Genomic DNA, 25,906 nt, shown 5'->3' with positions numbered 1-25,906 from the left:
GCTTTGTGCTAGGAGGCACTTTTATCCTCTTGTTCTATTTTTTTAATACATTCTCAGTCCATTGTTGTTAAGTTCTTTATGTACGTTGGTAAATGTTTCACGGGGAAATATCGTCGGTTTCGGCTTTCCTGGGTCGCCTTCCAAATTTCTGCTGTAACTAGCGAGTGCAGAAACGACTCGCTTTTGAGAATTCAGAATATTGGCTGCATTCAATAGGAGCCAGGCAAAGCAGTTCCACCTTATTTCGCATTCACGTCTCAAAAGTCTTTGATGTCGTCTCCTTCTATAAGGAGATATTCACTGACATCCTTCAAAGGGCCGTTCATATTTCATGCCTGCTTTTACTTCCCTCTCGCCGTTTTCATTATTCTATACGTCTTCCTTCACGCAACTCCGCTTACGACTTACGTAAGTCATCATCTCATTCTGTATAAGAAAACATATTACATCAAAATTTTCTCGCTGTTCAATTTCAGATACTTTTAACAAGTGTTATTATCAAACCACAAAATATCTGTCTAAGATGGACTTTTACACAGCGACTGTTTGTCTGTAAAGCAAAGGCAAAGGGAACTGAGATAGGTACTAAAGCCAAATGAAGAGTTAACGAAAGTAATTCGAAGTGTTTGCTTCTTGAGAATATATTTTACGTAGAACATTACTACACAGTAATTAATTACTACTACCAAAAAGAAATAAAAACAAATAGAATACTGAAGTAGATCATACTAGCATCTTATCTTCTTTCTGGGCTCAGCGTCTCTCGCTGTAGAGGAATACTGATTCAGTTTTGCAGGCAATCAAATATAATCACAAGGTGCGACAAGGTCGCGAATAAAACAGGGAACCGAATATAGATTACGTTTCCTTTACTTTACATCTATGGTCACAAATTTTTTGTCGTGAGACTACAGGTTTCGGTCTATAATGAACATCTTCAGATCTGCAGCAAAATATGGGAAAAAACATAACTACACTAGCAGATTGTATACAGCTTAAAACAATAAAATAGACCATAATGAAAAGTACTACTGACATACACGTGCATTTCTGCGCTTTAAGTATGAAGAGGCACACCTGTTGTATAAAAACATGTCGTAATATACTGGAGCCATAGTGGCATCATCCAATGTTAAACGCAAAATCATCACCAGCAGCGTCAAATATATGTAAATAACAGCATATGCAAGAGTCATCTTGTCAGCAGCACTACTGTTCAGAGCAAACTGCCGTACAGTAGCCACAAAATGGTTGTGTTGCGAGTTCATTAACTAGATAATCTTGTTCATGCACTGGTACGCAGTTTTATCATTCTTTTCCTACAATGGCGTGGCGCAGGGTACGAAGGACCCTCTGGTGGTCACGTTCCCCTAACCTATGCGACATTGTGGTGTTAGTGCAACCAGAGGGCGAAGATTATGTGTGGTAGTTTGTTTTCTTTCATTGTGGCTTCGTTACCTGTTTGTTTTATAGTTTTTATGCTATTCTGTGCACTCTGAAACCTATTTATTATTTATGTCATTATCTATAATATTGTACTTAACCATATGTCAACTAATGTCTCTTAACTCTTCCCCTTTTTAACAATCTAAGTTCGTGTTTTATTTCATCGCTTTTTATCACTGTAATGCCTCTTACACCTCATAAGCCTATTACAGACTTTACTGAAAGACCTAAGTCGAAACAAGGCCCCAGGAGTAGACAACATTCCATTAGAGCTACTGACAGCTTTGGGAGAGCCAGTCCTGACAAAACTCTAACATCTGGTGAGCAAAATGTATGAGACAGGCGAAATACCCTCAGACTTCAAGAAGAATATTATAATTTAAATCCCAAAGAAAGCAGGTGTTGACAGATGTGAAAATTACCGAACTATCAGTTTAATAAGTCACAGCTGCAAACAACTAACGCGAATTCTTTACAGACGAATGGAAAAACTGGTAGAAGCCGACCTCGGGGAAGATCATTTTGGATTCCGTAGAAACATTGGAACACGTGAGGCAATACTGACCTTACGATTTATCTTAGACGAAAGATTAAGGAAAGGTAAACCTACGTTTCTAGCATTTGTAGACTTAGAGAAAGCTTTTGACAATGTTGACTGGAATACTCTCTTTCAAATTCTGAAGGTGGCAGGGGTAAAATACAGGGAGCGAAAGGCTATTTACAATTTGTACAGAAACCAGATGGCAGTTATAAGAGTCGAAGGACATGAAAGGGAAGCAGTGGTTGGGAAGTGGGTGAGACAGGGTTGTAGCCTCTCCCCGATGTTATTCAATCTGTATATTGAGCAAGCACTAAAGGAAACAAAAGAAAAATTCGGAGTAGGTATTAAAATCCATGGAGAAGAAATAAAAACTTTGAGGTTCGCCGATGACATTGTAATTCTGTCAGAGACAGAAAAGGACTTGAAAGAGCAGTTGAACGGAATGGACAGTGTCTTGAGGGGAGGATATAAGATGAACATCAACAAAAGCAAAACGAGGATAATGGAATGTAGTCGAATTAAATCTGGTGATGCTGTGGGAATTACATTAGGAAATGAGACACTTAAAGTAGTAAAGGAGTTTTGCTATTTGGGGAGCAAAATAACTGATGATGGTCAAAGTAGAGAGGATATAAAATGTAGACTGGCAATGGCAAGGAAAGCGCTTCTGAAGAAGAGAAATTTGTTAACATCGAGTATAGATTTAAGTGTAAGGAATGCGTTTCTGAAAGTATTTGTATGGAGTGTAGCCATGTATGTATGGAAGTGAAACATGGACGATAAATAGTTTGGACAAGAAGAGAATAGAAGCTTTCGAAATGTGGTGCTACGGAAGAATGCTGAAGATTAGACGGGTAGATCACATAACTAATGAGGAAGTATTGAATAGGATTGAGGAGAAGAGAAGTTTGTGGCACAACTTGACCAGAAGAAGGGATCGGTTGGTAGGACATGTTCTGAGGCATCAAGGGATCACCGATTTAGTTTTGGAGGGCAGCGTGGAGGGTAAAACTGCTAGAGGTAGACCAAGAGATGAATACACTAAGCAGATTCAGAAGGATGTAGGTTGCAGTAGGTACTGGGAGATGAAGAAGCTTGCACAGGATAGAGTAGCATGGAGAGCTGCATCAAACCAGTCTCTGGACTGAAGACCACAACAACAACATTTGTTTTGAACATTAGTGCTGCTGACAAGATGACTCTTGCATATGCTGTTATTTATATATATATATTTGACGATGCTGGTGCTGATTTTCTGTTTAACATTTGATGATGCCACTATAGCTTCAGTACATTTGGACATGTTTTTATAAAACAGCTATGCCTCTTCATACTTAAAGTGCACATGCATGTCAGTAATACGCTTCATTATGGTCTATTTTATTGTTTTAAGGTGTAGACAATCTGCTAGTGTACTTATGGTTTTCCCCATATTTTACTGCAGATCCGAAGGTGGTAAATATAAACCAAAACTGGGCGTCTGATGACAAAAATGTTAAGTAAAGGAAATATAATGAAATGTTAACTTATGCTATGCACAGAAGAGAAAACAAGTATCGTAGTTATGGTCCTGATGTTAGCCGATCTGTGTGTGTGTGTGTGTGTGTGTGTGTGTGTGTGTGTAGGTGTGTGTGTGTGTGTGTGTGTGTGGTGTAATGATAATGATTGTAGTGTGTGCAGTGATTGGTGTTGAGGAATGAATACGAAACTCTAATTTCCTGGCGGCCACTTTAATTTTAATTTCCGTGGTTGTCTTAAACACCTTCAGCCGAATGCCGCGATAGTTGCTTCCATCCATCAGCGCTGAGCTGAACCAGTATATGTCTGTTTAGATAAATTATCTCTTTTGTTCTCAAAGTGTAATACCACGACAAGTCCATTATTGTTGTAAAAGTTATCCACGGATGAATAAAACTACTACTACTACTACTACTACTACTACTACCAAATGCAGTGTGTCTGGTTGGCAAATACCACGAAGGAACATCCGTGAAGTATTCAGTATTATGCAGAAAGAAAAGATGGGCTGTGAGAGTAACAGTTAAAAGCGTAACTGTAACTGTCTAGCTGTTACGAAATATTTCAGTTAAATTTGTCCAGATAACATTTTACTTCATGCAAAAGTTTTTTTTCTGCGAATTTTTGGCAGAGCAGCAGATGCTGCTTGACTTTATCATGTATCGAGTACTTGTCCTTACGGTATCGTACATTAAGTAAACATTTTTAAAGTTATCATAAAATGAACAACTGTCATGATTTTACCATTCAATTTGCGAACTCAGCAATGCTTCACGATTGTTAAACTTGTGAGGGAATTGGATATTCTTCCTAACCTCCTCCCTCCTGTAATTACGGCACCTCAGCTCAACCTCTCGATACCAGCAATATTCTACTGTGTTTCTGTAAAATAGTTAGCATATTTCTGTGACAACATTCAGATTTGATTTCATTAATGTAGAAGTACTTCGATACATCGATATGTATATATTGCGATGATATTATTTTATGTGTATTCTTTGTTTTGTCACTATGATTTTTGACGTACTTGTAATTCTGATTTTTGGGCGCGTAAGCGGTTATTACGGAGTCAAGCTCTGGTCGTCATGTTAAAAAGACGCAAATTGTAGTCAGTTTAAGAAATGTGACTTTAACAGTGAGGAAGATATTTTGAAGTATGTTTTATATTGTGAAGTGATGTTTTGGAACGAGTTACGTGATATTGCAACAAAATTAATAAAAAAGGAAGTGTAACTTAAATTCTGAGTGCTAATTACATTTTTACATCACCATTGTCCTAACTTCCAAAAGTTTAATCTTCAAGAATGGTTTATGAAACACATCTATAAAACTTTTGAATATCACAGAATAGCACCTAGGCCTCTTTGCATCCTAGCTTGGAATCATCACTACCTAGATTTTCGACGATTGAGCCATGAGTTCACAACGAGACTAGTTTATCCATTATTTCAAGAAATGACTTTATTAACTGTGCTCTAATGACACCTGCCACATAATATAACTTTATTGTTGCCCGAAAATGCTATATTTAGCAGCGTGAGCAACACTACAATCATAATTAATTTTTGACCTTTGTTGTGGTAAGGTTGTTAGACTCCTTCCCTTCTTCTATGTTCATCACCTTATCCCATCTCTCTGCTCATCTACTCCTCTCCTTCTCTCTGTAGATGTGCTCCTTTCCCCTTTCTATGTCTATTTTCTCTCATTTCACCCTTTCCATCTCCTCTTTCCCACTCTTCCTAACCTTGAGCCTTGTTTATTGTTTTTACAAGCGAAACCATGCTTAGGACTTGACGTCGCTTAAAATGAACAAATATATCTGCTGGGATCATTGGTGTACGAGATATGAGAGAGATCTCTCTTACTACCGGATTTGCGAGGATAGTAACTTGAATGGCAGTATTTCTAGTCCAGTCAAATAGTTGATATGCACTGCAAAATGTATTGTAACAAATTTTATTTTTTTACCTCGTTATATGTTTGCAAAGGCTGGAAAACCAAGTCCTGGTAACAAATTGTACGTTTATTAAGTCATCTGTAGCCGAAAAACTTTTTTCAGTTTTTTTATGTATTTCTTGGGTCCCTAGAACTTTGACATCTCGTTCCTTTTTGAAAGGGCACAACGTTCTCTACAAATTTAATTACAACTTTTTCTGGACTCAGTACCAAAGGCGCAGCATTTCGTAAAAAAAATATCAATATCTTTTCATATTTTGTCAAAATAGCTAGTGTTTGCGCACTTTTATCTCAGTTTCTGTTCATATCGTAGAAAAATATTATGTATACTGAAGATCCAAAGAAACTGATACACCTGCCAAATATGGTGGCATGCTACTGAAGGCGGATCCAAGCCGGACTGCTACAGTATCATCTGAAATAGTTTGCTGCAGGTCCTGAAGACTATGAGGGTTGTTGTGATGTAGACTCGAGATCTCCCCACACAAAGTTATCGCACGCTGACAGATCAGGTGACCTGGGTGGCCAGCTAGGGCCGTGACCAGAATGATCTCTGCTAACAATTCTGCCAGGCGTGAAGATTGTGTAAATGTGCTCCATTGTTCGGTCGGCTGTGTACGTGGAGTTGCTCCATCGTGTTGGAGGTAACTGCGCAGATGTGGTTACATGCATTTATTCACGTTAAATCGTATCCACTCGTCTGGATTACTTTTATTTTTCCCACTCTGGAGTTCTCCGATCTTTGCTGCCAACGCTGGGCAGGATCGTGGCGTGGAAGAGATCTTGCCCGTTCCAGCTGGGGACGGACAGGTTGCGGGGATCATGTCCGTTCCGGCTGGAGTCGGGCTGATAGCGTGATGGTGGCGGGAGGTTGCTTGTTTGCGGTGTTTGCCTCGTGTCGTTGTTGTGGTTTTCAGTCCACAGACTGGTTTGATACAGCTCTCCATGGTACTCTATCCTGTGCAAGCTTCTTCATCTCCCAGTACCTACTGCAACCTACATCCTTCTGAATCTGTTTAGTGTATTCATCTCTTGGTCTCCCTCTACGTTTTTTACCCTCCACGCTGCCCTCCAATACTAAATTGGTGATCCATTGATGCCTCAGAATATGCCGTACCAACCGTTCCCTTCTTCTAGTCAAGTTGTGCCACAAATTTCTCTTCTCTCCAATTCTATTCAATATCTCCTCATTACTTCTGTGATTTACCCATCTAATCTTCAGCATTCTTCTGTAGCACCACATTTCGAAAACTTCTATTCTCTTCTTATTTAAACTACTTACCGTCCAAGTTTCACTTCCATACATGACTACACTCCATAGAAATACTTTCAGAAACGACTTCCTGATACTTAAATCTATACTCGATGTTCACAAATTTCTCTTCTTCGGAAAAGCTTTCCTTGCCATTGCCAGTCTACATTTTATATCCTCTCTACATCGAATTTCTCTTCTTCAGGAACGTTTTCCTTGCAATTGTCAGTCTACATTTTATATCATCTCTACTTCGACCATTTTGCTCCTCACATAGCTAAACTCGTTTATTACTTAAAGCGTCTTATTTCCTAATCCAATACCCGCAGCATCACCCGATATAATTGCATCCTACAGACTGGGATTTTAGCAATACGTCTCGCAGCATGGTGAAGATTTTAGCAGGAAATGTCTTAATTCCGGCACACAACGCCACTATGCAATTCAACGCATGTACAACACGTGGTGAAACCTTAAACAATTTGTGGATTATTTTTTAACTACCAGTTATTTTTGTAGCTGCGAGAGAATTTTCCACGTGACCTGTAACAACAACTCGCAGTTCACTGAAGCGGTGCGTGATCTATAGGTCACGCCATGATCTCTAACAGAACAACTTTGCCTTAGGAGGGCGTGGTTCGCTCGGATATTGGAGACGTGAAGGCAGTTACAGTGAGACCAGGAAGGTGAAACCGCTCAAGGTGAGGCGGCCGAGTTGGATCCTGGCGGCGAGGTGGAGCATTATGCCAGAAGTTGATGGCAGCTACAAATTTGGCAAGTAACAGCCATTGGCTCCGAGCGTAGCAGCGATACCAGGAAGAGACACTCGGCGGATTTCTGGATTGCGAACCATTGTTACCTCGACTGCGGCTGGCTGCAAACCTTTGGACGTGTGGGGCGCGTACCAAGGGAAGGAACGTGTTGTGTCCTTCAGCGACCGACCGGACCTGCACGAGGGCGGTGGACCGCCGCTGTGTTGAAGTTGTGTGTCGGCTCCACGTGATTCTTCCTGGATCGTTGTACGGATACGTCTGATGCGCTTCCGATTTGCCTAATCGGGTGCGAGTGAACCTAGAATCGTCAGTAACCATAGCTGTAATTGATATTTCCTGCCCCAATACCGTGACTGTTTAGTTCGTTAGTTTTCTGGTTATTTGTACCAGGTACATGTCCGGTTCAGTTTATATAAAAAGTAGTTCTAAGGAGATTGGCTCAGATGGCTCTGAGCACTATAAGACTTCTCAGGTCATCAGTCCCCTAGAACTTAGAACTACTTAAACCTAACTAACCTAAGGACATCACACACGTCCATGCCCGAGGCAGGATTCGAACCTGCGACCATAGCGGTCGCGCGGTTCCAGACTGTAGCGCCTAGAACCGCTCGGCCACCCCGGCCGGCTCTAAAGAGATTAGTTCATAAATAAAGAAGTTATAACGGTTTAAAAATAGAGCGTGACGTATCAGACACACTGTGTTCCATTTAGAAAAAAGTCAGAGTCGGATGGTCTGCAAGCAATAAACGTTAATCTTCACACTGTCGTCAATAGCTAACAGACAACCTCGTAGATGTACTCATTATGGATATGTTTGGAGTGTCGGTCATAACGGTCTCACCCTGGACAGACCATGCAGTGCAAAAGTGTAACCAGTACAACAAAAAATACCTGCAAGTACAAATACGTGGATTTTCAGCGATATATAGTGGTATAACTGTTTCGAGCTTCCAGTCACGTCAAGTGGTTCAATCCCCAAGCGCTTCAGGTATGCGCTTTCGGCCTCGGCCATTGTCAAGTGCTGACCAATACTTTGAGGCGCACTAAATCAGAGCTTACATACATTATGGTGACTGTTCTACGCTGGAAATTTTGAAACGAACCTCTTGCATTCTGCTAACATAAGCCACCTGACTGTGAAACGTGCTTCCGCTGTACAATGTAGTGACTACATGGCAAAGTAGTATGCACATATACAGATGGTGGCAGTGTCACGTACACAAGGCATAAAAGGGCAGTGCATTGGAGGAACTGTCATTTGTACTCAGGTGATTCATGCGAAAAGATGTTCGACTTGATTATGGCCGCATGACGGCAATCAACAGACTTTGAAGGCGGAACGGTGGTTGGAGATAGACACATGGAACATTACATTTTGGAAATCGTTCGAGAATCCACCCCCCCCCCCCTCCCCCCCTCCTGAACCATGCACCTTGCCGTTGGTGGGGGTGCTTGCGTGCCTCAGCGATACAGATAGCCGTACTGTAGGTGCAACCACAACGGAGGGCTATCTGTTAAGAGGCCAGACAAACGTGTGGTTCCTGAAGAGGGGCAGCAGCCTTTTCAGTAGTTGCAGGGGCAACAGTGTCGATGATTGACTGATCTGGCCTTGTAACACTAACCAAAACGGCCTTGCTGTGCTGGTACTGCGAACGGCTGAAAGCAAGGGGAAACTACAGTTGTAATTTTTCGGCGACATGCAGATTTACTGTATGGTTAAATGATGGTGGCGTCCTCTTCCGTAAAATATTCTGGAGGTAAAACAGTCCGCCATTCGGATCTCCTGGTGGGGACTACTCAGGAGAAAGAAATTTGGCGTTCTACGAATCGGGGCGTGGAATGTCAGATCCCTTAATGGGGCAGATAGGATAGAAAATTTAAAAAGGGAAATGGATAGGTTAGATATAGTGAGAATTAGTGAAGTTCGGTGGCAGGAGGAACAAGACTTCTGGTCTGGTGAATACAGGGTTATAAATACCAAATCAAATAGGGGTAATGCTGGAGTAGGTTTAATAATGAATAAAAAACAGTAGTGCGGGAAAGCTACTACAAACAGCATAGTGAACGGATTATTGTGGCCAAGATAGACACGAAGCCCACGCCTACCACAGTAACACAAGTTTATATGCCAACTATCTCTGCAGATGACGAAAAGATTGATGAAATGTATGATGAGATAAAAGAAATTATTCAAATAGAGAAGGAAGACGAAAATTTGATAGTCATGGGTGACTGGAATTCGACAGTACGAAAAGGAAGAGAAGGAAACGTAGTAGGTGAATATGGATTGGGATAAGAAACGAAAGAGGAAGCCGCCTGGTAGAATTCTGCACAGAGCTTAACTTAATCATAGCTAACACTTGGTTCAAGGATCATGAAAATAAGTTTATGTACATGGAAGAGGCCTGGAGATACTGGAAGGTTTCAGATAGATTATATAATGGTAAGACAGAGATTTAGAACCAGGTTTTAAATTGTAAGGCATTTCCAGCGGCAGATGTGGACTCTGACCACAATCTATTGGTTATGAACTGTAGATTAAAACTGAAGAAACTGCAAAAAGGTGGGAATTTAAGGAGATGGGACCTGGATAAACTGACTAAACCAGAGGTTGTACAGGGTTTCAGGGAGAGCATAAGGGAAAAATTGACAGGAATGGGGGAAAGAAATACAGTAGAAGAAGAATGGGTAGCTTTGAGGGATGAAGTAGTGAAGGCAGCAGAGGATCAAGTAGGTAAAAAGACGAGGGCTAGCAGAAGTCCTTGGATAACAGAAGATATATTGAATTTAATAGATGAAAGGAGAAAATACAAAAATGTAGTAAATGAAGCAGGCAAAAAGGAATACAAACGTCTCAAAAACGAGATCGACTGGAAGTGCAGAACGGCTACGCAGGGTAGTTAGAGGACAAATGTAAAGGATATAGAGGCATATCTCACTAAGGGTAGGATAGATACTGCCTACAGTAAAATTAAAAAGACCTTTGGAGAAAAGAGAACGACTCGTATGAATATCAAGAGCTCAGACGGAAACCTAGTTCTAAGCAAAGAAGGGAAAGTAGAAAGGTGGAAGGAGTATATAGAGGGTCTATACATGGGCGATGTACTTGAGGACAATACTATGGAAAGGAAGAGGATGTAGATGAAGATGAAATGGGAGATATGATACTGCGTGAAGAGTTTAACAGAGCACTGAAAGACCTAGGTCGAAACAAGGCCCCGGGAGTAGACAACATTCCATTAGAATTACTGATAGTCCTGGGAGAGCTAGCCCTGACAAAACTGTACCATCTGGTGAGCAAGATGTATGAGACAGGCGAACTACCCTCAGACTACTAGAAGAATATAATATTTCCAATCCCAAAGAAAGCAGGTGTTGGCAGATGTGAAAATTAACGAACTATCAGTTTAATAAGCCACGGCTGCAAAATACTAACACGAATTCTTTACAGACGAATGGAAAAACTAGTAGAAGCCGACCGCGGGGAAGATCAGTTTGCATTCCGTAGAAATGTTGGAACACGTGAGGCAATACTGAGCCTACGACTTATCTTAGAAAATAGATCAAGGAAAGGCAAACCTACATTTCTAGCATTTGTAGACTTAGAGAAAGCGTTTGACAACGTTGACTGGAATATTCTCTTTAAAATGCTGAAGGTGGCAGGGATAAAATACAGGGAACGAAAGGCTATTTACAATTCGTACAGAAACCAGATGGCAGTTGTAAGAGTTGAGGGGCATGAAAGGAAAGCAGTGGTTGGGAAGGGAGCGAGACAGGGTTTTAGCCTAACCCCTATGTTATTCAATCTGTATATTGAGCAAGCAGTAAAGGAAACAAAAGAAAAATTCGGAGTAGGAAAACTTTGGACAAGAAGAGAATTGAAGCTTTTGAAATGTGGTGCTACAGAAGAATGCTGAAGATTAGATGGGTAGATCATGTGTCTAAAATCCATGGAGATGAAATAAAAGCTTTGAGGTTCGCCGGTGACATTGTAATTCTGTCAGAGACAGCAAAAGACCTGGAAGAGGAGCTGAACGGAATGGACAGTGTCTTGAAAGGAGGATATAAGATGAACATCAACAAAAGCAAAACGAGGATAATGGAATGTAGTCGAATTAAGTCAGGTGATGGTGAGGGAATTAGATTAGGTAATGAGACACTTAAAGTAGTAAATGAGTTTTGCTATTTGGGGAGCAAAATCACTGATGATGGTCGAAGTAGAGAAGATATAAACTGTAGACCTGCAATGGCAAGGAAAGCGTTTCTGAAGAAGAGATATTTGTTAACATCGAGTATAGATTTACGTGTCAGGAAGTTGTTTCTGAAAGTATTTGTGTGGAGTGTGGCCACGTATGGAAGTGAACGTGGACGATAAATAGTTTGGACAAGAAGAGAATAGAAGCTTTCGAAATGTGGTGCTACAGAAGAATGCTGAAGATTAGATGGGTAGATCACATAACTAATGAGGAGGTATTGAACAGAATTGGGGAGAAGAGAAATTTGTGGCACGACTACAAGAAGGGATCGGTTGGTAGGACATGTTCTGAGGCATCAATGGATTACCAATTTAGTATTGGAGGGAAGCGTGGAGGGTAAAAATCATAGAGGAAGAGATGAATACACTAAGCAGATTCAGAAGGATGTAGGTTACCAGTAGGTACTGGGAGATGAAGAAGCGTGCACAGGATAGAGTAGCATGGAGAGCTGCATCAAACCAGTCTCTGGACTGAAGACCACAACAACAACACAGGGAATTCAATATTCCGAGAACCACATCGTTAATAGTATGCCGAGAATACAAAATTTAGGCATTACCTCTCACCACTGGCATTGCATCGGCCGTTGGTCTTCACTTAACGACCGAGAGCAGGGGCTTTTGCGTACAGTTGTCAGTGGTAGCAGACACGCAACACTGCGTGAAATATCAGCGGGCATCAATGTTGGAAATACGATGAACGTTTCTGTTAAGACAGTACGGGTTAATTTGGCGGTAATGGGCTACCACAGCAGACGACCGATGGAAATGCCTTTGCTAACACAACTTCATCGCCAGCAGTGCCTCTCCTGGGCTCGTAACCGCATGATTGGACCCTAGACGACTGGAAAAGAATGACATGGTCAGATGAATCCCTATTTCAGTTGCTAAAAGCTGATGGTAGGGTTCGAAGCCACAAATGCATCGTCGTCAACAAGGCACAGTGCAAGCCGATGGTGGTTCCATAATGGTGTGGACTTTGTTTACATGGAATAGGCTGGGTCTTCTGGAAGTTCGGCTACTTGGAGACCATTTGTAGCCATTCATGTACTTCGTGTTCCCAAACAACAATAGGATTTGTATGAATGACAATGCGCCATGTCACCAGACCACAATTTTTCGCGACCGGTTTGGACTTTCTGGACACTTCGAGTGCATGATTTGGCCACCCAGATCACCCGACATGAATTCCATCGAACATGTATGAGACATAATCGACAGGTCAGTTCGTGCCAAAATCATGCACCGACAACCCCTTCATAATATGAACGGCTAGAGAGGCAGGATGGCTCGGTATTTCCGCATAGGACTTCCAACGAATTATTGAGTCCATTCGAGTCTAGTTGCTAAACTACGTCAGGCAAAAGGAGTTTCGACACGATATTCGGACGTACACCATGATTTTCAAGCAAGTATCATACTGTGTTCTAGTACTTAATGGTCAGCAGGTAAAGGTGGAATACAGTATTAGCATCCAGAAACACTGTAATATTGGATGGTGCTGTGGTGGTTTCGCATTACTGCAGCAATAAATCCCGCCGTACTTTAAATATAATATTATCTGGTAACTTTGTTACATCGGTGGATAAAATAGCATCAGAAAGTCAGAACCACCTCACACGTTAACTTGGCAGCGTTTTCTATCTTTTTGAAATTGCAGTAGTACTTTCGGACAAATATGTCGTGGAAAGCAACGATGGACACTTGGCTATTTCATACAGAATGTAAAATGTTGACTCTAATAACATACTTGCCTGTGCGCGGGGGAGTGGATTTTCAGTTTTAAGGAATATTTGTAGCTGCGAGAGGAACTGACATCAAAATATAACTGAGATCATGAACTCTGAGTTTCGTTAGAAACGTAATAGAGGGACACGCGACATTCGTTCAGACATTGTTCTCTGAAGAATGAAGGCTCGAAATACTTCCCAAGGTAACTCGATTACTCTCTTAGGTTACGTCGGAACATTTTTCAGAAAATTTTCATCTGGAAGACAGAGCTGATCTCATTGCAGAGTACCTCTCATCGATATTTTCATGTTGCTTTAACGTCGGCTGATTGTTAAACGTAAAAACTCATAAAGGTGTTACGTTTGAGATAGTACGTAGTCTGTCAGACGAGCCATTAAATTTCCGCGTCATACTACACTCGGAATTTATCTGTTGTAAATTTATTATATTGTGACAGATATCTTCAATACATACATACACTTTTCTTAACCGTTAATTATGGTAATAATTTGTAATAATTTGTATTTGATTCTAGATTTTGCCATAGTACAGTAAAATTGAAGAGTTATCGTACCTGAGTCAGGTGCAGATGGTACACTGCATCAACGCAACTCGTTGTCGATAGCCTTGTGGCATTAGGGAGACCCAGTTTTTGCGACACGTTCCGAGACTCTGATCGCGCGGATAGCTTAAGCTGACTTTATCTAAAGGTCCTACCGAAATATCCTGCACGACACAGGAAAAGTCTCAAGGTTTCTCCAGAAAATGTTATCGCCAGCATACAAGACTTTTGTCCAGGTGTGCCAACAGTCACTGACCATGAGTCAGTGTACGTGCTGGGTTAATTACTTAAGTTATTTCTAAAGTTATGCACCTAGGGGGGAATAAAAACATTGACAGATATTCCGTACAGTCAAACGATTAATTAACTCGTTTTAACAGTCGAACAGTGACATATTTTCGGTGGAACGCTATGCTCATTAACATCGCATACGTTCGCCAGTACAAGAAATCGCTATTATTATCTACAATAGAATTCATATGTTAATACTTCCAAGTTTCACTGCTTGCGGTAATCGCAGTGGTTTCCATTAGCATACTTCCCCCCCCCCCCCCAAAAAAAAAAAAAAAAAAAAAAATGCTTTGAGCTTCGAATGGCTCGAAACCTGCATCTAGTCTCACATCTTTCACAGTATCGACGTTACGATACAGAGTAGTTAATATGAACAATAGTCCGATTAAAATTACTTGATAATTCACATTTAACGCGCTGGACCTGCACGAGAAGGAACCAATGTGAAAAGGGTGCTTTCGTGTTCCATTTAATTCCACTTTCACTGTATTTGTATCGGCAGCAGATGAATCTATAACTCCGAAATCAGTGCTTGTTTGCTTGCTGCTACTGCTTCTTGTTCATTACATTTTCAGCTTCAACTCGTCTGCACAACATTCCTAATGATCACGTTTGAAAAAAAAAATCCCTTAGTGTTCTTACTTAGCTCATAAACGTATGCAGTGTGGAAAGAAACAAGGTATGCTATCTGAAGCGCCAAAGAAACTGATACAGGCATGCATATTGAGATACAGAGATATCTAAACGCAGAATGCGGCGCTGCGATCGGCGATGCCTGTATAAGACAACAAGTGTCTGGCGCAGTTGTTACATTGGTTACTGCTGCTACAATGGCAGGTTATCAAGATGTACTTCAGTCTGAATATGGATTGTAGTCGGAGCACGAGCGGTAGGACACAGCATCTCCGAGGTAGCGATGAAGTGGGGATGTTCCCGTACGAACATTTCACGAGTGTACCGTGAAATTCAGGAATCCGCTAAAATATCAAATCTCCGACATCGTTCCGGCCGGAAAAAGATCCTGCAAGAGCTGAACCAAAGACGACTGAAGTGTAGCCCTTCCGCAAATTGCTGCAAATTTCTATGCTGTGCCATCAACAAGTGTCAACTTGCGAATAGTTCAAAGAAACATCATCGATAAGTGCTTTCGGAGCCGAATACCCACTCTTGATGACTGCACACTGCACGACACAAAGCTTTATGCCTCGCTTTCGCTCGTCGACTCCGACATTGGACTTTTCTGACGGGAAATGCGTTGCCTGGTCGGACGAGTCTCGTTTCAAATTTTATTCAGTGGATGGGGATGTACAGGTATGGAGACAACCCCATGAATCCATGGAACCTGGCCGGCCGGAGTGGCCGAGCGGTTCTAGGCGCTACAGTCTGGAACCGCGCGACCGCTACGGTCGCAGGTTCGAATCCTGCCTCGGACGTGGATGTGTGTGATGTCCTTAGGTTAGTTAGGTTTAAGTAGTTCTAAGTTCTAGGGGACTGATGACCTCAGAAGTTAAGTCCCATAGTGCTCAGAGACATTTGAACCATTTGAACCATGAAACCTGCATGTCAGTAGGGGACTGTTCAAACTGGTGGAGGGTCTGTAATTATGTGGGGCGTGTGAAGTTGGAGTGATATGGGACCCCTGATACGTTTACATACGACTCTGACAGGTGACATGTACGTAAGAGTTCTGTCTGATCACCTGCATTCGTTCATGTATATTGCGCATTCCAACGGACTTCGGCAATCCCAGCAGGACAATACTATACCCCGATACGTCCAAAATAGATACCGAGTTGCTCAGGGACATTCTTCTGAGTTTAAACACTTCCGCTGGGGCCGGCCGGGGTGGCCAAGCGGTTAAAGGCGCTACAGTCTGGAACCGCGCGGCCGCTACGGTCGCAGGTTCGAATCCTGCCTCGGGCATGGATGTGTGTGATGTCCTTAGGTTAGTTAGGTTTAAGTAGTTCTAAGTTCTAGGGGACTGATGACCTTAGAAGTTAAGTCCCATAGTGCTCAGAGCCATTTGAACCATTTGAACTTCCGCTGGACACCAAATTCCCCAGACATGAACATTAATGAGCATATCTGGTATGCCTTGCAACGTGTAGTTCAGAAGAGATTCCTCCCCCCCCCCCCCCCCCTCGGATTTATGGACAGCCCTGCAGGATTCACGGTGTCAGTTCCCTCGAGCAGTACTTCAAACACTAGTTGAGTCCACGCCGCGTCGTGTTGAGGCACTTTTGCGTACTCGCGGGGGCTCTAAACCATATTAGGGTAGGTGTACCAGTCTCTTTGGCTCTTCACTGTATATTGTGCATGTCAACAAAGTGAACGATTATTGAAATGTCTATGAAACAGAACTACATAAGGTTGTACCTCCATGCAGCATAGAATTCTTATTTTATGACTGTCAGTGCATTAGTTTCACTGCTGTTCACACATCTTCTCAATCTGAAAATGAAATCTTATCTATGGTGTGTGAATCAGTGTGTGACGAATAATAGATATTTAAGGGGTAAAAAAGCCATTGTAATTTTTAAAAATATTCCTACATTGTACAATACTATAATTGTGATTAAGGGATTGGTTTAAAACTCCCAGATCCTGTAAAATGGATATTTTGCTTTAACATGTATATGAGCCACTTTTTAGCAATGTGTGTAAATATAGGCCAACCTCTCCAGCAGTAGCCTATCTGCTTCTTTGCAGAATATTTCTCGTCAGTAGTCCTGCCAAATTTTCAGGAATAGCCAAACTTCTCGTTTGTAAAGAATGGCTACTTTGATCATCTGCTTCATTTTACTTTTGGATTTCATTTGGAGGTTTACGAAGGATATAAGCCTATAACATGCCTTATGATGTATCAATCGTTAGTTAGTTTCACGTTCCATGTATCAATTTCACAATAAATCGTAATGATGCGGAACGAGTAATTTTGTCTTAACAACCTTCTGAATGTAAATCACTAATTCAAACAGTGGACGGTTGGGCCCGTCAACAGATACCAGTCTGGGTTGCCAGTTTGCTGCACCCCTTCGAGTTCGCTACTCTGTGCTTTGCGCTCGCTGGTCAAACACGGCGAACTGTACTCCTCCACCGCGGCTCTCGGGGTCACCGCACAAAGAGTAACGGCCCTGGTGTTCACTGCATATTTCTTTTCCCAGGCAGTCTTTCGTAGTATTGTTTGGTGTCACTTTGTCATTGAGTCAGGTTTTACTGCGCCTAGCCCGGCCGCTGTTTCCTAAAATGTTATATGGAACTTATTTTTAGCTTTTTTATGTGTACTACTACGTGTAATAACCATTATTAGCTCCGGTCTCTTGTTTACATTGGGTAAATACCTGATGATGGGCACGTAAGAGCCCGAAACTGGCCGTGTTTTAACTACTGGAAAATAAAAAGAACCTTACAACTGAAGCGATAGTTTCAGCCTCTTTGAAAATGATTATAACAGTCTAGATCGCACACTTATTCAGAAGTGACCCATTTCTATTACTACATGATCATCTTAAAACTTAGCCATTTTGTTGGACAATGGCTGTGTATGGAACAGAAACATCAGAATGACGGTAGTCAACTGTTTCATTTGACTAGCGTCCTTCTGAGGTTCCTGTTCCACACAGCCACTGTCCATCGAAACTGATAGGTCTGAAGATGATCATATAAGGATCGAAACCGTTCAAATTTGAATAAACGTATTTGCTATCTAGACTGTTATGATTATTTTCAAAGATCGTAGTCTAGTAATTGTGTTAACATAGGGATCTTGGGAAATAAATTGTTTTTCTAAATAAGACTACAATCAAAAAAATTGTAGGTCACCTCTTGCACTGAATGATTGTGCCGTAATATATATATATATATATATATATATATATATATTTTTTTTTTTTTTTTTTTTTTTTTTTTTTTTTTTTTTTTTTTTGGTGTTAACTCTGAAAGCTCTAAACGGAACTTCATTTCGAGTTTCCGGTTGGCACCCTGGACAAGAAACGGGTCCCTTCAATGTGCTGGTCGTCATCTGCTACACTGCTCATAGCTTGGTGAAAAGGATCAGGTCATATGTAAAGTGCTGTTACTGTGATTTGAGGGAACCCACGCCTGTTAGATTTTTCTGACGGGCATAGAAGGAATCGCCTCGAAACCAAGGTGCTTTATAATTCTAATTCATAATGTGTTAAAGGGTATTCCAGCAATATTGTTCGCAATTTAAATTTATCGAACAGACTGAGCCTTATTGCTTCTCGATTAACAGGATAAAATTTTCTCCTTTGCGATGTGAATTTGAGTGTTCGACTCGACCAGCATACTGTTATTTTTCTGAGTATTTACTCAGAGTATAGTGAAATGATGTTCTGTTATGATAATTAGTCCGCTTGGCAGACTTGGCTATGATTTCAGTGCAGATGAGTAGCCCTTGTTGATAATTCCGGCAAAGTTAGTCTCGAAGTAGTACTTCTCCTCAATGGAAAAATAATTCTCCCATTGTGATTGATCGTGCGCTTACTTTTAAAGAGACACGTGATAATTTTGAACTACTACTCTCACTTATCCAGTACAATTTTTTTTCCATTAGTATAGGGAAATATTGTTACGAGGGTACGTCATTTTGCCAGATACATAGAGGGTTATACGTAAGAGCCTATAACGATTCAGAAGAAAACTGCACAAAAACTGTTAGACCCATATCAGTGTTTAGACCATCTCTTCAAGTCTCAATTTGTAACACCAGCCGTGGCATAACTGGAGAAATCACCAGTAGGGGCAGGTTTTGTTGGAACGTATTGACAGAGCATCCGCTCCGTATTGTAGCATCGAATTAGCTCGCCCCTGCAAATAGGCAGCCCAGTGATGCCCAGTGATCCATTTTTCAAGGCGGGCTCCTGCCGTTTCACCTTCCCGGCCAGCAGCGACTTTAATGAAATGCATAGACGTGTTTTATCGCCCGTATTAACATGTGGCGCATGACAAACAATGCCCACAATGAGCATATGTAATGTCAGTTAAAATCGTGGTGAGATGACCTGTCTACTGATATGTGATTGTTTTATGTATGTAGCTTTTGCGCAGTCGTCTTCTGAAACTCGAGAAGTGACAGGTGGCTGTAATTCAACTGACGGTTTGATGGTCAGGTGGCAGAGTTCTTTGATACTGGAATGCAAAATTTGGTGCCACGGCATGCAAATTTTTTAAATGTTCATTATGACTGTATTTAAAAGTGAAAAAAGTGCATGTTGTATATTGTGATACAATTTACGTTCGTAAATAAAGTTTCTCCTACTCCATTACAAATCGGTTCTTACTTTAAAAATGATCCTTGTACTATGGAAAACTATGGTTCTTAACAAGGATATGCTAAAGACAGTCCCGCTAACGTTTCACCCCTGCGATTGATGTGACGTTAGAAAGAGTGGGCTTGTAATATTAACAATGACTGGGTGCCATCACGAGATCCAATAGGTATTCATATTTTTTTCATTTTGTTCGCCTTGACCTCGCGTTATCGGAATGTCGCAGAAAAGATGGAGCAAAACTATTACAAATAGGGGTGGAAATGCTACGTAGTATTCCATCGATCCCACATGGACCAGTGGCCGCCATCTGCTCCCGTATCTCATTTACACATATTGCTGCCTGTCATATCAAAGAGGATTTCTTGAATGGAAGTACGTTCACATCAGTTTAATACCGTGCCATTTCAGAGTAATGAATTATTAATGGATTTAATGTTAGTAGCAATATCTCATTTTTGCTGACCTTTCACAATATGACAATCTCATTTACAGCGTCGACTCTCTGGCCTCCATTGTATTAAAAAAAAAAAAGTTTGACGTACCTGAGTCGCCCATTCATAATTCGCAGAACTCATTTGTTTTCATCTGTTGGGCATCTGAAAATAGCACATTGATTCAGAAGACGAACAAAATTAGCGGATGTTTGGCATGGGGCCGTTATTGCTGTATTCCCTCGCACAGACAGTGATCTGCGCCTGTGTTTCCCACCAACGACGAAGCGAAACACTCCATGATTAAAAGCGCCCCCATGCCACCAGATATGACCAACATCAGAAGTTATCGACAGTGAATATTAATTACCAATATATGAACAAGTACCACTGATTCTGTCCTTCGGTTCTTTGGCCACAGAGAGCAGAATTCCAAGTATCGCCTGGAATGATCCGTTCTAGTTTCTCTTCAGTTCTGCTCACAGATCCTCTTCCAAGGCACTTGTAATGCAGTTGGAATACTTTTTGCAGACAATTACAGAGCATTTTCAAGCAACTCAGGAGAATGGCAGCCGTGTGACGTCGTTTTCAAGCCACAAACGTAGCGAAAGAGCGCTGTCCAAGACATGCTGAACCATCTAAAGGCGGAGCTACGCCGACCAAGTGCCGTAACACGGCATATGCAGGAAAACAACACGCGCCCCGTAATAGAAACAGCGCCACATCACAACCAAAGATAACCAACGTCAGAAGCTATCGCAGGGATGTCGATTACCAACAGGTAAACAGAGGGGCATTAACTCCGACCTTCTCTTGTGTGACCGGCAGGATTCTAGGCTGACTTCAAGCAGAAACGTGGTATCCTCAAGGGATTACAGTGCCTGCCCCCCCCCCCCCCCCCCCGTCCAGACAGCAATGCCCTCACGCTGAGGTCAATATAGAGCTTTGCCCACTTCGTGACCTCAGCTGTAGCAGTCGACATCATTGTGACGGACAGCACCAATCGTAACGTTTCAGGTGGACCTGTACTGTTGTAAATGTTCCAACACCGTACTCCAAGAGAGACGTTCTTTACGTAGTGCATCAATTGACGCTTTCATAGTCAATGACTATTTTGATTATAGAGTACTCCTGTGGCAAAGAATGCAATAAAGTGAACTAATATTCCATGTGTTGTAGTATGATGAGTCTTGTTCCAGAGCAATCAAAGAATCCGTAGCTACGGCTTGACAAAAGTAGTTTCGTCTGGTCACAAAAAAATCTGTTTATAGGGTCACTTAAACTCAGCTGTCCCAATAGCAGGAAGTCCACTCTAGAATCTATGTGTTGTTGTGCTCCATAGGCTGACCAGTGCCAAGACAGTATTCTGCAGCAGCACGTTTTCTCCGTTGTTGTAAACTTGTGTGACGTTTGTGCTCAGTTCACCTCCACGGTCCTGATGGTCTGGCCAATGTAGTGGGTGTTAGCATAAGGTCTTAGCTTTTTTCCACAAGTTCAATAAACACAATAGATACACATAACAGAGACATTAGTCATCAATAATAAATTCTCCTTGACTACTTAGAACAGTCTGCCAACGCTGGGGTAACTTTTCGATTCCGCGACTGTAGAAATCACGTGGTTTTGAGGGGAAGAACTTGTCGAGCCATATTCGGAACGCATTTTCATCCGGAAAGGAAGGTCCTTGTACATTGTTTGCTAGAGAAGGAAAATGTGAAAATCTGAAGGCGCGAGGTCAGGTGAATAAGTTCATGTGGAATGACTTCGCAACAAAACTGTATAATGTTTTCTGTTAGTACAGCAGAAAGTGGGCGGACATTATCGTGGTGTAGCGTTCTTGGTTGTTGCTCTAGGACTGCGTCTGCAAGACATCTCAATTGTTGATAATAAACCTCAGTAGTGACGGTTACACCTCGGAGAAGTAATTCGCAGTACACCACACCGTCGCTATTCCACCAGAAGCCCGACACTATCTCTTGTGGATGCACGCAGGTCTTTTGATGCTCTGCTCAGGCTCAACCATTCCGTAATTTTCCTTATATTAACTTAAAGACGCTATTTCTCGTCACCAGTACAGGAACGGCCGATTTCGTTCACGAGATAACTGACGACGAGCAAGCAGAGATGCACATGGCTACCGACTGATTTTTGCGATTTTGGGTCAGAGTATGTGGTGCCCATACATCTTAATCTTGAACCTTTCTCACGGCATACAAATATCGCCCGATGGTGGAATGATCACAGTTCATGACATTTGCAAGTTCTCGAGTACGCTGGTGTGTGTCGATGTCGATTAATGTCTTTAAACGATGTTCATCAAACCCTGAAAGTCTTCATAAATGTCATAAGTCACTGTCAAAACGATCCTGCTTAAAACGAGGAAAAAATTTTCTGCGCGTTCTCTGTAGCATGGCATTAGCCTCATACATGAGCAAATGTTTATGCTGTCTCCCCTCTACTGAACTCAAACAGAAGAATATGCCGGAAACGTTACGATTTCTCTACTTGGCCCTCCATTTTCTAGCGCCCTCAGCTCCACTCACTACCTCAAAACGACAAATGACCATATTTAAACTCAAACAGCAACAATGAACGGAAAATAAAAAAGTAACCATTGATAAATAAACCTGTTGCCCCCTGAATACTAACATGCAACATGAAAACACTACTGAGACGACCTGCTAAACCCACAGGACAGGGCAGATAGTTTAAATTGTGGAAAGGTGCCAAAATAAGGGGCTGTCAGTTACACTCGAACATATAATTTTATTATTTGATCAAACATTGCAAGAGCCCCCCCCCCCCCCCAAAAAAAAGAAATTTAAACACACTGCTTTAATCTTTGGGACTTAATTACCGGCTGAAAGCCACTTTAATTTAAAAACGGCTGAACGCCAGTAACTTCAAACGCAAGCATAACCAGAAATTTAAAAGGCAAACCTTATCTTGCAACAGTTGTTTATTTAGGCTGAAGGCCCAAAGAATCTGAGATTTTCAGAGCAAACAATATGAATTCAAAATCGGCTGAAAGCGCAACACTTAACGCTAAACAACATGAAATTAAAAAAAAGAAAAAAAACAAAGGCCTTACGTAAAACAGCTCTTAATTAGGCAAAACTCAACCAAAACAGAAATTTAAAAGGTAAAGCCTTATCTTAAAACAGTTCCTTAGTTAGGCTGAAGGCCCACAGAATCAGACACTTCAAGAGCAAACAAGTTAAATTCAAATCGGCTGAAGGCCTAACACTTAAAACTCCATAACATTAATTTTTTTTTAAATACCAAAGGTCTTACGTGAACAGTTCTTTAATTTAGGCTGAAGGCCATAAGAGCAAAACAACTCAAACTGAAAATCGCCTCAAGGCCCAACACTTAAAATTCAACAAGATTAAAATTTTTAAAATGCCAAAGACCTTACGTGAAATAGTTCTTTGAACTAGGTTGAAGGCCTTAAGAGCAAAACAACTCAAACTCAAAATCGGCTGAAGGCCCAACACTTAAAATTCAACAACATTAAAACCATTAAAATGCCAAAGGTAATACGTGAAACAGTTCTTTAAATTAGGCTCAAGGCCTAAAGAATCTTACGTCTTAAGGGCAAAACAACCTTAATTTAAAAACAAAATCGTCTAGAAACCATACAAGTACAAACAACGAAATCAAATAAAAAAAGGCAATACACCCAAGAGCACCCAGATGTTCAAGGGTCGGCCTGGAATTCTAACACTAACACTTGCTTAGGTGAGACAGGCAGTCGGGCCAACCATTCACGATGCGACGACAACCCACCCGACCGACAGTCAACAGACCCACCGACAAGATAACTTCCACTTCATCCGACCAGGGCACAACAGGGAGTTCAACGGAAGAACGTAGAAGATATTGGCGCCCACAACCAATCATACATGGAAGTGTCAAACTACGCACCGTCCTGGACAGCAACAACACGATGAGGAAACTACACTGCCTGAAATTTACGTAAACGGCCATTGCAGGTAACCGGAACGTTAACGGCCACAAGGCAGAAGATTCCGCTTGTGCATTTCAATTCAAATAACCAAATACAGTAAAATTCCACCTGAGGGTGGCTAGAATTTTCCAACTTGAAAATCACGTTGTTGCTCATGGGAATATCCCAACAGCCGACAATGAAGTCCAAACGACACAATGTGAACAGTCTTGACTTGGTAGGTTAAATCAAAACTCATCTTTTGTGTCCAGAGTCGGTGAGCCACGGACCTCGTAGCAATGGGAATAGCCCCACACACTCCGACACCGCCCAGAGACCACCAGCGGCCCCGGCCAAACTACATCCCGCGGAGAATTCCTCGCTGTTCCATGCCAACCGACCGACTGCCAGACCCGGAAACGGTGAAAGGACCAAATACACGTCGGCCGATGAGACCACCAACCGACCGACCAACCGACGGTCGTCCCACTTCAGTCTCCCTCCGGAGGACAGTTCATGTGTGTCGCCAGCGGTCGGCAAGCACTGGCTGTCCTCGCCTCAACGGCGCTCCGTCCCCCGACTTCACTGCTTCTGCGTCCCGACTGCACAGCTGGTCCGTCTCCAACTGACTTCCAGACACACGACGACCCGGAAGTACTATCGGTCACTCGAGTGATGATACGACAGTGCATCTGTCGATACGTGCTGCTGCTGCCGCTCACGGGTACGTAAGGCAGGAAGTTAGTGACGCCAGCAAATGGAATGAGAAAACGAGGCGGCAATACCGTAATAGAAGATGACAATGAATAAATGGCATGAACACGAGCCGTGCATGGCTCAACTGCAACTTAACGCGCCCACTCAATATGTCATGCCACAACTGCAAGAGATTGGGTAGACACACGTAATACGATAACCAAGACCATTCTACACAAACTGTAAAACGGCTCTAATCTTAGCTGGTAGCTGAAAATCGTACTTCACATCGTATTTCCGCAGAATGCGACAAATTCTGCTGAAAATGCTGCTTGTGTAATGCAGAAAACCTGTAGACTTCGTTATCAGTCAGCGGTCGATAACGTCATGCACACCTGATCCGTCCTCCACTACAACCATTCTGGCGAAAGACGACTTCCAGGATGCCTAACTCAGCTGACAAACTGCTAGGGTACGAGATGGTGTGAGACCTACGAAACAAGGTGTGAAATGCTTGGTTGGTTGGTGACAACTACCAGTCTGAGATACAAATCATTTTGAGTTGGTTTCCTGTAAATGGCATATTATTGGAACTGCAACGTGTAGAGTCTTTACCGCGGAACTGGCAGTCATTAACAGAGTCTTACGTTTCATTAAACAGTCCTCTTTCGACAGCGTCTTAACCTGCAGTTATTCAGTGAGCAGACTCCACGCTATTGCTCTTGTGACTGTATGATATCTGCTATCCTTGAGCTTCTCTCTGACCTAAGTCATACTACCTGCTCAACGGTCATTCTCCGGTTTCCCGGTCTCCTCGCTATCCTAAGGAATGAATTTGGCTAGAGAAGCGATTACTCGCCCAAAGTTTGGTTTGCCGATCCCAAATACATATTTTTGAGTGCAAATAAGGTCTTTCCTCACTCGGAACAACGTACTGTGGACTACTGTCCACCTAGTAAACATCTTACTATCACAAAGACTACTTCTGCATGATGCTACTCCTGTACCGTGGCCCACACAGGGAATTCATCGTCCTAAGTTACGTCTCCTCCAGTTTTGTCATAGCAGATTAACCAGTAGCTTTACCTTCTGTAATGGCCACCCACACCTTTCTTTGCAGAATCTTACTGGCAGGAACTCACATGCTGGAGGAATGCCCCCTTCTTCTGGCACTCCATGTTAAACATGGTCTTCCAGATTCTTTGCCTGTA

Source organism: Schistocerca serialis, chromosome 4, assembly GCF_023864345.2.
Source record: "Schistocerca serialis cubense isolate TAMUIC-IGC-003099 chromosome 4, iqSchSeri2.2, whole genome shotgun sequence".
In the NCBI taxonomy this organism is placed as follows: domain Eukaryota; kingdom Metazoa; phylum Arthropoda; class Insecta; order Orthoptera; family Acrididae; genus Schistocerca; species Schistocerca serialis.
Note: the sequence above shows the minus strand (reverse complement) of the source record.